This window comes from Pristiophorus japonicus, unplaced genomic scaffold, assembly GCF_044704955.1.
Source record: "Pristiophorus japonicus isolate sPriJap1 unplaced genomic scaffold, sPriJap1.hap1 HAP1_SCAFFOLD_359, whole genome shotgun sequence".
Lineage (NCBI taxonomy): Eukaryota > Metazoa > Chordata > Chondrichthyes > Pristiophoridae > Pristiophorus > Pristiophorus japonicus.
Window position 1 is genome coordinate 660,160 of NW_027253424.1, and position 14,734 is coordinate 674,893.

A 14,734-nucleotide genomic window follows, 5' to 3' on the forward strand; every position below is an offset into this window, starting at 1 on the left:
CCAGATACACTTCCTCTACTTAGGGTGGTCTTTGGCCAGGAACTCCCAGGTGTCGGTGGGGTTGTTGCATTTTATCATGGAGGCTTTGAGAGTGTCCTTGAAACATTTCCTCTGCCCACCTGGGGTTCGCTTGCTGTGTAAGAGTTCCAAGTAGAGCGCTTGCTTTGGGAGTCTTCTGTCGGGTTTGTGAACAATGTGGCCCGCCCAATGGAGCTGGTCGAGTGTGGTTAGTGCTTCGATGCTGGGGATGTTAGCCTGATCGAGGACACTAACGTTGGTGCGTCTGTCCTCCCAAGGGATTTGCAGGATCGTGCGGAGACATCATTGGTGGTATTTCTCCAGCGATTTGTGGTATCTACTATATATGGTCCACGTCTCTGAGCCTACAGGAGGGTGGGTATCACTGCAGCCCTGTAGACCATAAGCTTGGTGCTATATTTGAGAGCCTGATCTTCAAATACTCTCTTCCTCAGATGGCCGAAGGCTGTGCTGGCGCACTGGAGGCGGTGTTGAACCTCGTTGTCGATGACTGCCCTTGCTGGTAATAGGGTCAGTAAGGACACAAACCTCTGGGGAGGTGTGATCAGCAGAGAGGAAGTAGGGAAAACCAACTCCAGTGGTACCCTACTCCTGACAAAATGCCTAGAACATGACCTTGTCATCACTAACACCTTGTTCCGCCAGAGGGACAAGTACAAGGCATTGTGGCAACACCCTCGCTCCAAACACCAGCACCTGCTCGACTACGTCATCATTCGAGCCAGGGATCGCAAGGATGTGCGCATCACACGCGCCATGACAGGAGCTGACAACTGCTGGACAGACCACCGCCTAATCCGTTCCGTCATCAACATCAGTATAGTCCCAAAATGACGACAGCAGCAGAAGCAGTGCTGCAGAAAAATCAATGCCGGGGCACTCAAAGACCCAGCTAAGAGAGCCCTATACAGCCAGCGCCTCATTGCTCACCTGGCCCATGATGACCCCGAGATGCAGAATGTCCACAGCGCTTGGTCTGCACTCCAGGCCACCATAATCAGTGCCTGCGAAGAGACACTCGGTCACTCAACCAGGAAACACCAGGACTGGTTTGATGAGAATGACCAGGAGATCCAAGAGCTAATAAATCACAAGCGCAGAGCATTTCTGAACCTAAAACAACAACCCAACTCGGGAGCAGCAAAGCAGCTTTACAGACGGCTTAAGGCTGAGGTCTATGACTAAGCTAAGTCACTAAAGGCCATTAAGATTTAATTAATTGAGGGCAGCAGTTTACTGTATTGGGGCAGTTCACTTTGGGAGGGAAACTGGATTTAATGACCATGACTGAGGGACCAATTTATTTGGGACATAAATAATTATTAAGCTTGGGAGGAGAAAAGGGATGAAATATGAGTTTGAAGATTCAGGAATTTGTTAAATATAGCTTTTGGGACAATTTATTGAAATAATTCATTAAGTTATTTCGTGCAGTTTGGGGAAAGAACCATTAAAATAATTCATGAACTTATCAAACATGGCTCTGAGGATAATTTATTGAAGGGATTAAATATCCTATTTACTACAGTTCAGGAGTATTTATCGCAAAATTCAGAATTTCTCAAGGAAAGCTGCAGGAATTAGTTATCAATTACATTTCTTGGAGTTCAACATTGCGAGTAAATAATTTGAGCTCAGCTCTGAGATAAATGCCAGAAAATAGTTCTGACGCTAACTGGTGGGAGCTCGCTCTACACCAACGGAGCAAAACTCTGGGAAGCCAGGAGCCTGACATTAGAATCAGCTCGGCATCAGGGGTGCTGTCCGGGGAGCTAGGAGCATTGCAGTGAGCTCGCCATCAAGGGCATTGTCCTGGGGAGTCGGGAGCCTGAAGTAGTGCAGTTAGCTCGCCATTAGGGGCGCTGTCCGGGGAGCCGGGAGCACTTGCCTCCCTCCCTCGTTCGCTCGCTGTCAGACATGTCGCTCGGTGTGTGCACCAAGTCGCTGTTGCAGTCCATCCTGAGGGCGGGTCTGGCTGGGAACCTGCTTCACTGCTCCTAGCTGTCCCGGCCCAGCAGCGGCTCCAAGGTCCATATAACATTGACGGTCACTGTTGTGGGGCTCGGGGTTTATTATTAATGTTTATTATTCTCTGGTCTTTTGTTTAACCAGTTCGGCATTAAAGGGACGCGTGTATTTTCCTTTGGGCCGATAGTCTGTTACGTCTACCGTTGATGTCCAAATCATAGAATGAGACAGCACAGAAAGAGACCATTCGGCCCATCGAGCCTGTGCTGACCCTCTTGTAGAGTTAATCAATCCGTCTCACTTCCCTGCTCTTTCCCTGTAGTCTGGCACATTTTCCCCATAATATTTATCCAAGTCGCTTGAATTTTATGATTGAATCTGCTTCCACCACCCCTTCAGGCAGTGCTTTTCAGATCACCATAACTTGCTGTATAAACAAATGTTTCCTCATTTCACCTCAGGTTCTTTTGATACCTTAAATCTGTGTCATCACCGACCCCTCTGCCACTGGAAACTGTTTCTCCTTATTTACTCTTATCAAAATCTGTTCAATTTTGAACACCTCTCAATTTCTCCCTTAACATTTTCTGCTCTAAGGAGTACACCCCAGCTTTTCCAATCTCTCTACACAACTGAAATCCCTCATCACTAGTACCATTCTTGTAAATCTCTTCTGCACCCTCTCTAAGGCCTTGACATCCTTCCTAAACTGTGGTGCCCTGAACTGAATGCAATACTCCACCGGAGGCCTAACCATTGTTTGAAAAAGGTTAAGCCTAACTTTGCTTCAGTACTTTATACCTCTTTTAATAAAGCCAATGACCCCATATGCTTTAACAGCCTTCTCAACTTGGCCTGCCACCTTCAATGATTTGTGTACATATACCACCCCACCCCAACCCGGTCTCTCTCTTTCTGTGCCCTCTTTAAAATTGTACCATTCATATGTAACCGTTCATATTGCCTAGCCTCATTCTCACTCTGAAAATGTATCACTTCACACTTCTGTGTTAAATTTCATCTGCCATGTGTCTGTCCATTTCACCAGTCTGTCCATGTCATTCTAAAGTCTGTTAATATTCTCATTGTTTACTACATTTGAGTTTTGTGTCAGCTGCAAACTTTGAAATTATACCCAAATCCAGGTCATTAATATATATCAAAAAGATCAGTGGTCCTAACACCTAACCTTTGGGGACACCACCACTGCATACTTCCCTCCAGTCTAAAATATAACCATTCACCACTACTTTCTGAGCCTTAGCCAATTTTGAATCCATGCTGCCACTGTCCCTTTAATCCCATGGCCTTTAATTTTTGCAGCAAGTCTATTTTGTGGTACTTTGTCCAAAAACCTTTTGAAAGTTCATATACGTTATCAACTGCACTATCCGCAGCAATCATTTTTGTTACTTCATCAAAGAACTCAATGAAATTAGTCCGACACGATTTGCCTTCAACAAATCCATGCTGACTTACATTTATTAGCCCACACGTTTCCATGTACTAAACAGTGCAAGATCAGGAGCGGTGATAAAAGGGTGTGAGAGGAGCAGCCCAGTGGCAATCTGCTAAACAGCTAGCTCTAAGCAGCACCAACTGGCCTGGGAGGTTAAGAAGTGAAAAGAATCAAAGTGTGATGTCACAGGAAAGCAGGGAAGTGATTGGTTGGTCAGTTTTTCTCTCTTAGGCATTGGTTTAAATTAAGAGCCGGGGTTAAAAACTAAGCGCTCAAAACTTGAAAACTTAATGAATTAAATACATTAGAGATGTGTTACTGCTGCTGCATAAAGGAGCTAGTGGACACCTTTGAGGGCCACGGTGACCACATCTGCAGTAAATGTCTGCAGCTCTAGGAACTTCGGCTCAGTGTTGATAAGCTGGAGTCCGAGCTGCAGACACTGCGACACATCAGTTACCTGGACGCTGTGTTCCAGGAGGCAGTCACACCCCTTAGATTGATTAATTCAAATTTGGTCCGTGGTCGGGGACAGGAGGGTGTGACTACAAGTGAGACAGGTATGTGGATCCAGGATGTAGTAATAGAGGAGCCTCAGCCCTTGCTCTTGTCCAACAAGCATGAGATTCTTGCTCCATGTGTGGCATCATCATCATAGGCGGTCCCTCAAAACAAATATGGCTTGCTTCCATGCCAAAAAAGGATGAGTTCACAGGTGTTTCAAAAAGGACCTCAGCCACCACATGGGCTTGACAGAGCTAGGTCTTGGTCCAGTGGCAAGAATTACCCAAGACGACTGGAGACCAGCTCTGCTGCACGGATCTAGTGCGCACACACATCGCAGTGTGGGCTGGCCCGTGCTGCCCCTGGCCCCGAACTCGCGCCTCTTTGGGCCCCGATCACATCCCTCTACAGTGTCTCACTGCTCCTTCGCCCTGACCTCGTCACTCCTGCTGTATCTGCCCACGCTCCAATCACTGACCTAGATCTTGATGACGTCACTCTTCGCTGATGTGCCCTCCTGCACCAGCTCGCGCTGCTCCCTGGAGCGGCATGCCTCCATGCTGCTCCCCAAGGCCTCCACACCGCTCCTTTTATGGCCCCGACCTGCCGCTGGTGTTCTCACACAGGTCGGGGCCTCCACGCCGCTCCTTCTATGGCCCCGACCTGCCGCTGGTGTTCTCACGCAGGTCAGGGCCTCCAACCTGTGTGGACAGGGCAAAGACTGCAGGGAGGATGAGCAAACTGACCATAGCACTGTGATACAGGGGGCCATTTTAGTGGGAGTAAAAAGAAATGTAGTGGTAGGGAACAGTATGGTTAGGGGGATAGATACTGTTTTCTGCAGCCGAGAGCGTGCGTCCCGAAGGTTGTGTTGCCTGCCCGGTGCCAGAGTTAAGGACATCTCCTCTGGCTGGAGAGGTACTTGGAGTGGGAGGGGGAAGATCCAATTGTTGTGGTCCACGTAGGTACCAATGACATAGGTAGAACAAAGAAAGAAGTTCTGCTGAGGGAGTATGAGCAACTAGGCGCTAGATTAAAAAGCAGAACCACAAAGGTAATAACCTCTGGATTACTACCTGAGCCACGAGCAAATTTGTATTGTGTAAATAGGATCAGAGAGATGAACACATGCCTCAAAGGCTGCTGTTGGAGAAATGGGTTTCGTTTCATGGGGCACTGGCACCAGTACTGCGGTAAGAAGGAGCTGTTCCGTCGGGACGGACTTCACTTGAATCATGCTGGGACGAGTGTCCTGGCGAATCGAATAACTAGGGCTGTGAAGAGGGCTTTAAACTAAATAGTGGGGAGGGTTCAGGTGAGCGAAAAATTAAAAAGTCAAAGAGCAAGGAGAAGGGAATAGAGCAGGATAGCGGTGAGGGAAATGATAACCGGAGTGTGACAGGAAGGGACAGAAATAAGCGTGTATCAGAAAGTGGGGTCAAAGCAGGAAAAAATGGTAAAAAGACAAAATTAAAAGCTCTTTATCTGAATGCACGCAGCATTCGTATCAAGATAGATGAGTTGACGGCACAAATAGATATAAATGGGTATGATCTGATAGCCATTACAGAGACGTGGTTGCAAGGTGACCAAGTCTGGGAATTGAATATTCAGGGGTATTTGACAATTCGGAAGGATAGACAGAAAGGAAAAGGAGGTGGGTAGCTCTGTTAAGAAAGGATGAGATCAGTGCAGTAGGGAGAAATTATATTGGCTCAGAAGATCAAGATGTAGAATCAGTTTGGGTGGAGGTAAGAAATAATAAGGGGAATAAATCACTGGTGGTCTCGTCTATAGGCCCCCTAACAGAAGCTAATATTAGAGGCTTGTAAGAAAGGTATGGCAGTAATCATGGGCGATTTTAATCTTCATATTGATTGGACAAATCAAGTTGGCCAAGGTAGCCTTGAGGAGGAGTTCGTAGAGTGTATCCGGGATGGTGGACTTGAACAGTACGTTGCGGAACCAACCAGGGAGCAGGCTACCTTGGATCTGGTACTGTGTAATGAGACAGGACTAATAAATGATCTCATAGTAAAGGATCCTCTAGGAAGGAGTGATCATAGCATGGTTGAATTTCAAATTCAGTTGGAGGGTGAGAAAGATGGATCTCAAATCAGCAACCTAATCTTAAATAAAGGCGATTACAAAGGTATGAGGGCAGAGTTGGCTAAAGTGGACTGGGAAAATAGATTAAAGTATAAGACGGTTGATAAACAGTGGAAGATATTTAAGGAGATATTTCATAACTCTCAACAAAAATATATTCCAGTGAGAAGGAAAGACTTTAAGAGATGGGATAACCATCCGTGGCTAACTAAGGAAGTAAATGGTATCAAATTGAAAACAATGGCATACAAAGTTGCCAAGATTAGAGGATTGGAAATTTTTAAACCATCACAGGACAACTAAAAAAATAATAGTGGGAAGATAGATCTAGCAAGAAATATAAAAACAGATAGAGTTTCTACAGGTATATGAAAGAAGAGAGTAGCTAAAGTAAATGTTGGTCCTCTAGAGGATGAGACTGGGGAATTAATAATGGGGAACAGGGAAATGGCAGAGACTTTGAACAAATATTTTGTATCAGTCTTCACGGTAGAAAACACTAAAAACCTCCCAATAGTGGATAATCAAGGAGCTATAGAGAGGTAGGAGCTTATCACTAAAGAAGTAGTAGGGTACTTGATAAAATAACAGGACTAATGGTGGACAAGTCCCCTGGACCTAATGGCCTGTATCCTTGGGTCTTAAAAAAAAATGGCTGCAGAGATAATGGATGCATTGGATGTAATCAAATGTAACACCCCTATTTAAAAAAGGAGGCAGACAGAAAGCAGGAAATTCTAGACCAGTTAGCCTAACATCTGTTGTTGGGAAAATGCTGGAGTCCATTATTAAGGAAGCAACAGCAGGACATTTGGAAAAGCATAATAAAGGCAAGCAGAGTCAGCATGGTTTTATGAAAAGGAAATCATGTTTGACAAATTTGCTGGAGTAATGAGGATGTAATGAGCAGGGTGGATAAAGGAGAACCAGTGGATGTGGTGTATTTGGATTTCCATAAGGCATTTGATAAGGTGCCACATAAAAGATTACTGCACAAGATAAAAGTTCACGGGGTTGGGGGTAATATATTAGCAGCGATAGAGGATTGGCGAACTAACAGAAAACAGAGAGTCGAGATAAATGGGTCATTTTCCGGTTGGCAAACAGTAACTAGTGGGGTGCCGCAGGGATCGGTGCTGGGTCCTCAACTATTTACAATCTATATTAATGACTTAGATGAAGGGACCGAGTGTAATGTAGCCAAGTTTGCTGATGGTACAAAGATGGGTGGGAAAGCAAGTTGTGAGGAGGACACAAAAAATCTGCAAAGGGATATAGACAGGCTAAGTGAGTGCCAAACATTTGGCAGATGGAGTATAATGTGGGAAAGTGTAAGGTTATCCACTTTGGGAGGAAAAATAAAAAAGCAAATTATTTAAATGGAGAAAAATTACAAAATGCTGCAGTACGGAGGGACCTGGAGGTCCTTGTGCATGAAACACAAAAAAGTTAGTATGCAGGTACAGCAAGTAATTAGGAAGGCAAATGGAATGTTGGCCTTTATTGCAAGGGGGATAGAGTATAAAAGCAGCGAAGTCCTGCTACAACTGTACAGGGTATTGGTGAGGCCACACCTGGAGTATTGCGTACAGTTTTGGTCTCCTTATTTAAGGAGGGATATACTTGCATTGGCGGCAGTTCAGAGAAGATTCACTAGGTTGATTCCTGAGATGAAGGGGCTGACTTCTGAAAAAAGGTTGAGCAGGTTGGGCCTATACTTATTGGCGTTTAGAAGAAAGAGAGGTGATCTTATTGAAACATATAAGATACTGAGGGGGCTCGACAAGGTAGATGCAGAGAGGATGTTTCCCCTCATTGGGGAATCTAGATCTACGGGACATAGTTTCAGAATAAGGGGTCGCTCATTAGAATGGAGATGAGGAGGAATTTCTTCTCTGAGGATTGTAAATCTATGGAATTCTCTGCCGCAGAGAGCTGTGGAGGCTGAGTCATTGAATATATTTAAGGTGGAGATGACAGATTTTTGAGCGTTAAGGGAATGAAGGGTTGTGGGGAATGGGCAGGGAAGTGGAGCTGAGTCCATGATCATATCAGCCATGATCTTATTGAATGGCGGAGCAGGATCGAGGGGCCAAAAGACCTACTCCGGCTCCCATTTCTTATGTTCTTATGCCAATTAATTTTGTCTCGGGTTATTGTGTCTAAAAGTTTCCCCACCACTGACATTGGGCTGACTGACCTGTAGCTGCTGGATTTACATAGTATTACATAGTATTTATAGCACAGAAACCGAGCATTTAGCCCCACAGGTCCATGTCCTTCTTTAACCCCATCAATATATCCTTCTATTCCATCTTTCTCATGTGTGTATCTAGCTTCTCCTGAAATTCATCTATGCCTTCGCCTTAACTATTTCTTGTGCTAGTGAGTTCCACAGTCACACCACTCTTCGGGAAAAGAAGTTTCGCTTGAACTCCTGATTGGATTTATTAGTGACTATCTTATATTGATGGCCCCTAGATCTGGTCAACATCTTCTCTATATCTACCCTATCCTAAAGACCTCTATTAGGTTCCCTCCACCCCCCCCCCCCCCCACCCCCACCTTGGTTTGGGTCTCCTCTCTCCCGGGTTTGTGGCCCCGACGGTTGACCACTCTATCCTTCTCCAACACCTCTCCACTGTCGTCCAGCTGGGTGGGACTGCACTTGCCTGGTTCCATTCTTATCTATCTACTCGTAGCTAAAGAATCACCTGCAGCATCTTCTCCTCCTGCTCCCACATCGTTACCTCTGGTGCCCCCCCCAAGGATCTAGCCTTGTTCCCCTCCTATTTCTCATCTACATGTTGCCCCTTGGCGACATCATCTGGAAACACAGCATCAGTTGCCACATGTACGCTGATGACACCCAGCTCTACCTCACTACCACTTCTCTCCTACCCCTCCATGGTCTCTAAATTGTTTGTTTGCTTGTCCGACATCCAGTTCTGGATGAGGAGAAATGTTCTCCAATTAAATTTTGGGAAGACCGAAGTAATTGTTTTTGGTCCCCGCCACAAATTCCATTCCCTAGACACTGACTCCATCCCTCTTCCCAATTCCTGTCTGAGGCTGAACCAGACTGTTCGCAACTTTGGTGTCATATTTGATCCTGAAATTAGCTTTCGACCACATATCCGCAGCATAACTAAGACCGCCTATTTTCACCTCTGCAACATCACCCATCTTCGTCCTTGCCTCAGATCATCTGTTGCTGAAGCCCTCATACATGGCTTTGTTACCTTTAGACTTGACTATTCCAACGCACTCCTGGCTGGCCTCCCACATTCTACCCTACGTAAACTGGAGATGATCCAAAACTCGGCTGCCCGTGTCCTAACTCGCACCAAGTCCTGTTCACCCATCATCCATGTGCTCGCTGACCTACGTAGGCTTCCAGATAAGCAACGCCTCGATTTCAAAATTCTCATATTTTCAAATCCCTCCATAGCCTCGCCCCTCACTATCTCTACTCTCCTCCAGCCCCACAACCCCCCCCCCCCCACCGACCCGAGATGTCTGCGCTCCTCTAATTCTGCCCTCCTGAGCATACCTGATTATAATCGCTCAATCATTGGTGGCCGTGCCTTCTATTGCCTAGGCCCCAAGCTCTGGAACTCATTGCCTAAACCTCTGCCTCTCTCCCTCTTTCCTCCTTCAAGACGCTCCTTAAAACATACTTCTTTGACCAAGCTTTTGGTCACCTGCACCAATGTCTACTTATGCAGCTTGCTGTCAAATTTTTATCTCATAATACTCCTGTGAAGTGCCTTAAGATGTTTCACTAGGGTAAAGGAGCTATATAAATGCAAGTTGTTGTTCTTTTCCCAAAGGTTCACAGTTGGGTGCAGTCACACGGAAAGTCTCTCTGATAACCATCTCATCCAACTGTTGGTCTGATTTTGATGTATAAAGAAAGACTAGCAAGTATATTTCATGACAACCGGACATTGCAAAGCACTCTACAACCAATGAAGTACTTTTGAAGTGTAGTCACTGTTGTAATGTAGGAAACACAGCAGCTAATTTGTTCACAGCAAGCTCCCACAAACAGCAATGTGATAATGACCACATAATCTATTTTTAGTGATGTTGATTGAGGGATAAATATTGGCCAGGACAGCGGGAATAACTCCCCTGCTCTTCGAAATAGTGCCATGGGACTTTTTACGTCCACCTGAGAAAGCAGATAGGGCTTTGGTTTAACGTCTCACCCAAAAGACGGCACCTCTGACAGTACAGCACTCCCTCAGCACAGATTTTTTTCTTTATGCTCAAGCTCTGAAGTGGGACTTGAACCACAACCTTCTGATTCAGAGGCAAGAGTGCTACCCACTGAGCCACAGCTGACACCCTAAGGTAAGCTACAAGGTACCCTTTTCCAACTGGCCAGTGCCATTTCACACATGGAAATCCTGTTGGGTAGAGTGGGACAGAAAATGTATTGATCTACAATATGCATACTTATGTGTACTGTTAAAATGTCTTTTCGTTGGTAGCTCTACTGGTATCTTGAGGGTATCACAAATCAGTCTGATCCTCACCTCATCACCCAAGTATAAACCAGTGGTTATAGAAGCAGGAATTCGTCTTTCGGATGAGATGTTAAACCGAGGTCTCGTCTGTCCTCTTATGTGTATGTAAAAGATCCCATGACACTATACGAAGAAGAGTGGGGGAGTTCTCCCAGTGTCCTGGCCAATATTTATCTCTCAATCAACACCTAAAACAGATGATCTAGTTATTATCTCATTGCTATTTTTGGGACCTTGCTGTGGGCAATGTTGGCTGCTGTGTTCCCTGCATCACAACAGTGCTCAAACTTTTTTTTGAAGAAAAGCACTATGGGATTTCCTGATGTTGTGAATAGTGCTATATAAATGCAAGTGTTTCTCTTGCTTTTTTATCCTTTCCTTGCCCAGAGGCCGATTGTAGTGTTCTCACTGCCACCTGAGCTGAGATCAGCTCACTTGGCACAGACTCGGCATATAACCTGTGATCTTTCTGATTTTTAAGACTGTGTACCACAGGTGTATTTACCCATTGAAACATCAGGGAAACCCGTGGAAAATTTTTTCACCTTTAAAAAAAATATATCAACCAGGAAACAACAATCAAAGTAAAAAAATATATTTCAACAGCTTGCTACTCGCTCTCTTTTGGTGTGAACATTCACTCGTGGGGTGAGAGAAACTTGCTTGAAGTGGACTGTTCCTGCTCCAAATTGAGATGTCCAATTAAAATGACAAGTAGCTGGGAGTACTGAAGAACATTGTTTTGTGGTATCATTTGATTCTCATCCTCGTGTTCAAATCCCTCCATGGCCCTATGTGTGTAACGTCCTCCAGCCCTACAACCCTCCTAGAACTCTTGTGTCCCTCCAACTCTGGCCTCTTGTGCATCCCCCACTTCCTTCGCTCCACCATTGGCCACTGTACCTTCAGCTGCCTAGGCCCTAAGCTCTAGAATTCTCTCCATCAAACTCTCAGCCTCTCTACTTTTCTCTCGTTTAAGACGCTCTTTAAAACCTATCTCTTGACCAAGCTTCCGATCGCCTGTCCGAATGTCTCCTCCTTTGGCCATGTGTCAGTTTTTGTCCGATAGCTTCCCTGTGAAGCACCTGGAGATGTTTTACTATGTTAAAGCGCTATATAAATGCAAGTTGTTATTTTTGTGATTAATGCAGTTTTTAGAATTACAGCATGTTTTTAATCTTTTGTCCTGACTAACATTATTTCACTGTAGGGTCTTGTTCTTGGTGTGTATGAAGGAGGGAAAGTGGATGACGCGTTTCAGTTCACAAAGGCTGGGGAAGTTTTTGACAGTTCTATATCTGGAAAACTTAAGGAACTTCTGACCATGTAAGTACAGTACCTAAAAATAACTTGGTGGCACAGATTATTGAGAAGAATGTTAGATTAATTTATTCATTCTAAATGTATGAAAGGGTCTTCAAATGTTTTTGGAGCACTTTTTAAAAATGGTTCACTTTTTTTTGAACTGCAAATTGATTTGTTTAAAAAGTAATTTCAGTGTTTTTTATTTTCAGGAAAATGTGAAATTTGTGATGTGGAATGTGTTGTGCTTGCTTTCTGTATTTGTGTCCACACATTGCCACACTAATATACATATATACATACATATATACAGGTTCATGGGTTGTTTTGTTTTAGGTTGCGACATAGTGGGGTCAGTTTTAACCTACCCGCCCCGTGGAAATTGGACAGCAGGGCAGTTAAAAATGAGCAGGTTACTTACCCACTCACATCTCGACTCTTTCTGACAATTTGCAATGTCACCTGCAGGGTTTTGCAGATAGAAGAGGCCTAAAGCAGACAGGAGCCTCATTGATTTATGCAATTTGGGTCTGCAATTTCAACCTGGGCCTGAGTGCGGAAGCTGCTGGGCCTTTCCTGTGAGCTGGAAGCAGGCCTGCAGCCAGTCTGAAGATGGGAGAGGCCTTTCTGGTAAGTCCTAAACTTTTCTTTGTGGGTCCAGGAGCAGGAGTGCTCCTCTGGGCCTTACTAAGAAAAGTCGCAGTCGCCCCTGCTCCAGGTTTTCCTCACCTTCCTTCCCACGAGACGGCCCTAACACTCATTCCCCACCAACTACCTGGAAGTTGGCGGTGGCCTTTGGCTGCCCGACCTTTGCCTGCTGGCAGCCGCTCTATAACCACTTCACATCTGCTGTGGGTGGGAGGTGGATCAGCGGCATTTAAATGAAGCCCAGTGGTTAGAATCGTTGTAGCCTTCTGCTGCCTGTCAGGTAGGAAATTAGCTCACTTAACATCTGCCCTGGTATATAAAAATTGATAGTTAACATAGGCATTTCAAAATGCATAACCTTCAAATAGGAAAAGAAAATCCTGTATTTTTATTGCCCCATATCACTGTCCAACATATTTAAGTTGTTCACATGCAATTCATTACTTTGAAGTGCAGTAACTTGTCACATGAACACGTGAGGCAGGCATTGTGTACACACAGCAAGATCCCATAAACAGTAATGAGATGAATGACCAGTTAATTTTGTCAATCATCTAATTTTTGGGAAGATTGAAGCTATGGTCTTCGGCCCCTGCAACAAACTCCATACCGATGCCACTGATTCCATCTCCCTCCCTGACCACTGACTCAGGCTGGACCAGGTTGTTTGCAACCTCATCCCGTTTGACCCTGAGCAGAGCTTCCACACCAAAATCTGTATCACCACAAAGATTGCCAACTTCCACTCCTGTAAAATCACCCATCTCCATCCCTACCTCAGCCTATCTGCTACTGAAGCCCGAATACATGCCTTTGTCACCTCCAGACTCGTCTCTTCAAATTCTCTCCTGTCCGGTCTCCCATCCTCCATCTCTGTAAACTTCAGCTCACCCAAAACTTCCATCCCACACAAATTCCGATTTGCCTGTTAACCCCTCCATGCTTACCAACATTGGCTTCTGGTCCCACAAACCCTTAAATTTAAAGTTCTCATCATCGCCTTTAAATCGTTTCATGGTGTTGTCACATCATATCTCTATAACTGCCCCCTTCTTCCCCCCGCCACCCCGCCCCCCCCCAGTGCTTTTGGATGTGTTTCTACGTTAAAGGTGCAATATTAATACAGGTTGTTTGTTGTAATAAGTTTTGAATGGTTTGTTCGAGGGAGGAATATTAGCCCGGGCACCGGGGGAGTTGTCTGCTCCTCTTCAAATATTGCCATGGAATCTGCTGGATAAAGGCAGATGGGACCTTTACAAAGAAACATAGAAAATAGGTGCAGGAGTAGGCCCTTCGAGCCTGCACCACTATTCAATATGATCATGGCTGATCATGCAACTTTAGGTACCCATTCCTGCTTTTTCTCCATACCCCTTGATCCGTTTAGCCGTAAGGGCCACATCTAACTCCCTTTTGAATATATCTAACGAACTGGCCTCAACAACTTTCTGCAGTAGAGAATTCCACAGGTTCACAGTTCTCTGAGTGAAGAAGTTTCTCCTCATCTCGGTCCAAAATGGCTTACCCCTTATCCTTAGACTGGGACCTCTGGTTCTGGACTTCCCCAACATCGGGAACATTCTTCCTGCATCTAACCTGTCCAATCCCGTCAGAATTTTATATGTTTCTATGAGATCCCCTCTCATTCATCCAAATTCCAGTGAATATAAGCCTAGTTGATCCAGTCATTCTTCATATGTCAGTCCTGCCATCCTGGGAATCAGTCTGGTGAACCTTTGCTGCACTCCCTCAATAGCAAGAATGACCTTCCTCAGATTAGGAGACCAACACTGTACACAATATTCAAGGTGTGGCCTCACCAAGGCGCGGTATAACTGCACTAAGACCTCCCTGCTCCTATACTCAAATCCTCTCGCTATGAAGGCCAATATGCCATTTGCCTTCTTCACCGCCTACTGTACCTGCATGCCAACCTTCAATGACTGATGTACCATGACACCCTGGTCTCGTTGCACCTCCCCTTTTCCTAATCTGTCACCATTCAGATAATATGCCTTCCTGTTTTTGCCACCAAAGTGGATAACTTCACATTTATCTACATTATACTGCATCTGCATTTGCCCACTCACCTAACCTGTCCAAGTCACCCTGCAGCCTCTTAGCATCCTCCTCACAGCTCACACTGCCACCCAGCTTAGTGTCATCTGCA

At 45.2% G+C, this 14,734-nt stretch overlaps 1 protein-coding gene across 1 annotated transcript in view; it reads left to right on the forward strand.

Moving 5' to 3' along the window:
* Nucleotides 1–1,916: 1,916 nt before the first annotated feature.
* Nucleotides 1,917–14,734, forward strand: part of LOC139250252 (cytosol aminopeptidase-like) — a gene marked incomplete at its 3' end in the record, with an annotated part of 31,762 nt that continues 18,944 nt past the window's right edge. Inside the window, exons 1-2 of the mRNA XM_070872749.1 lie at nucleotides 1,917–2,067; nucleotides 11,825–11,940. The remainder of the gene's footprint in view (nucleotides 2,068–11,824; nucleotides 11,941–14,734) is intronic.